Source organism: Asparagus officinalis, chromosome 4 (assembly GCF_001876935.1).
Source record: "Asparagus officinalis chromosome 4, Aspof.V1, whole genome shotgun sequence".
NCBI classification, from domain to species: Eukaryota; Viridiplantae; Streptophyta; class Magnoliopsida; order Asparagales; family Asparagaceae; genus Asparagus; species Asparagus officinalis.
Window position 1 is genome coordinate 78519290 of NC_033797.1, and position 3032 is coordinate 78522321.

Here is a 3032-nt window from a genome sequence, read left to right on the forward strand (position 1 = left end):
CCTGAATCACCTCCTGAAGAAAAATTAAATGATATAATTATTGAAAATCAAGATGAGATTATTCCTAATGAGGTAGAGCATGATATGTAGGAAATAGATAACATGGATGATTTGAATGATTATCAACTCACTAGGGATAGAAATAAAAGAACCATTAGGAAACCTAAAAGATATAAAGATTATAATTTGATTGATTGTAATATGTCTGAGTTTGTCTTTAACGTGTTTGAATCTATTGAGTGCAATGAACCTAAGACTTATAGAGAAGCATTAAGGTCAAAATATTCTGAAGATGGATTAGTGCTATGAAGAGTGAGATGGAATCCCTAAGAATGAACCAAACATGGAAACTTATTCCTAAACCTGCTAGTTGTTCTGTAGTGGACTGTAAGTGGCTATTTAAGGTGAACCAAGAATCTGAAAGTGTTAGGTTTAAGACTAGGTTAGTAGCTAAGGGAATTACTCAAAAGGAGAGAATTGATTATGCTGAAATTTTTTCTCCTATTGTCAAATTCACTACTGTTAGACTTATGTTTGCTTTAGTTGCTCATTTTAATTGAGAATTAAAACAAATGGATGTAACTACTGCTTTCTTGCATGGTGATCTTGATAAAAATATTTATATGCACCAACCTGAGGGCTTTGTGGACCCTAAATTGCCTTATCATGTGTGTTTGTTAAAAAGGGCTTTGTATGGTTTAAAACAATCACCTAGGCAATGGAATATTAGATTTGATAAATACATGCAACCTTTAAAGTTTAAAAGGAGTTCTGCCGATCATTACTTGTATTATAAGAATATAGACTCTGTGCCTGTATTTCTTTTAATTTATGTGGATGACATGTTGATTGCTAGTCCTTGTTTGAAGTCTATTGAGCATGTTCAAAAATGTCTCTGTGAAAATTTTGACATGAAAGACTTAGGCGATGCAAAAAAGAATTCTAGGTATGAATATTATTAGGGACAAAAACAAATTTACTCTAGTTTTAAACCAAAGTTCATATGCTAAATTTTTTTGAGTAAATTCGCTATGTTTGATGCCAAATCTGTGAATGTGCCTCTTGCTTCCCATTTTGTGTTAAGTAAGGATCAGTTCCCCAAGACTGAAACTGAAATAAATGATATGAAGAAGGTGTCATATTCGAATGCTATAGGATCAATCATGTATCTCATGGTTAGTACTAGGCCTGACATTGCATATGCGGTTAGTTGCTTGAGTAGATATATGTCAAATCCTGGTATGCCTCATTGGAATTCCTTGAAACGGCTTTTAAGATATTTAAAATCCTCTGTGGATGTAGGATTAACATTCTTTAAGTGTTCTGAAGGTGTTAAACTAGTTGACTATGTAGATTCCAATTATGTAAATGATAGGGATAATAGAAAATCTACCACTTCTTATGTGTTTACTTTGTGTGGCTCTTGCATAAGTTGGAAATCCCAATTACAACCCATTGTTGCTTTATCTACTACTGAATCTGAGTATGTTGCTGCCACTGAAGCTTTTAAAGAAGCTATTTAGCTTAGGGGCCTTATATTTGAAATTAGTTTTCTTGATAATAATGTGATTGTATTTTTTTATAGTCAATCTGCTATTCAACTTTGCAAAAATCCTGTTTTTCATGATAGAACTAAACATATTAATGTTAGATTTCATTACATTCGGGATATAGTTAAAAATGGTATTATCAAGTTAGAGAAAATTCCCTCACAATTTAATCTTACTGACATGGGTACTAAGTGTTTGCCTGCTGAAAAGTTTATCTCGTATCAAAGAATCTTGAATTTTGATTTTGGGTAATTTTCCTTTGCTTTGTGTGTTTCCTTTGTGGCCTATTAACTTGCTTTGTGCTTGTTAGTAGCTTTGTGATATTTTCCCTTTGAACTCGATGACTGTTTGGTAGAGTTTGGTCCTTTGTGGACTTGGCATGCTTGGTGATCTTGCCCCGATCTGTGTGATCTGAGTTTACTTTGTGTATTCTCTTCCATTGCTTGTATCTTCTTTGTGATCATACGGGTAATGGTTTGGCGATGATGAGTCTTGCAATTCCGTGTTTTTTTTCCTCTGTGCACTACCTTGGGCCAAATGTGGAGATTGTTGCTATTTTTGTTGGCCCAAAATCTAGCCCGTTACCAAAAGGCCCAGTTCCGCATAATATTTGTTTCAGCTTATCTCTAAACCTCTCCTCCTACGCGATGATACTGAACCCTAAGTCGGTAGCCTCCTTTCCATCCCTTTGTCCTGCTCTGTAGCCGCTGTGAGTTCCATCTCTCATCCTTGTAGGTCGGCTCCTACCATTTGAAACCCTAGGCTTCTCTCCCGTGTCGGCTGCCCCCTTCTCTTTTTAGGTCGAAGGGCTAGTAGTAGCTTGGGAGGAGATTGAGAGTGACAATGAAGAAGACCCTGAGCTTTGTGCTCTCCTCTGCTTTGTGCAATCAATCCTCTCCCTTCTAAAGCTTTGTGCTTTCACCCTTTGTGAGGTGAGTGGAGAGACAGTGGAATAGTTGCTTTCCCCCTTTTGTGTTCTTGGTGATGCACAAGAGAAGAAGAACGGACTGGTTGGTCAGGCTTTTGAACCAAAGATCGACGACGTCGATCCTCAACAATAAGGTATAGGGCAAGTCGGATAGTTAGGCTCCACGCATCCTAATAAGGACTATGGAGGGAGCGAGTGACATTACACGGTTCTGCATTTTATTTTCCAGATGAATGATAAGCCATCTGTGTTGTGGGACTATTGGTGCAATTATCATACTTATATTAATTTTTATTTTATATAACTCATGAGCACCACCTGGATATGAATAGGATTAGTTGGACTCTTTAAATACTAATGATGAGCATGTTGCGGTTGACGTGATCGTTAGTAATCACCTAAGAAAGGTGAATCAAAGACAGGGCAGCTTTCAAAAAAGCATGAGGATCGAGATGTAAACAAGCAACTCAAGACGAGCCATCCATCTTGCCTAATGGAAAACTTGAGACCCGTTTTCTTCATAATACTTTTTTGCACATCAGTTTAGTGGCAGG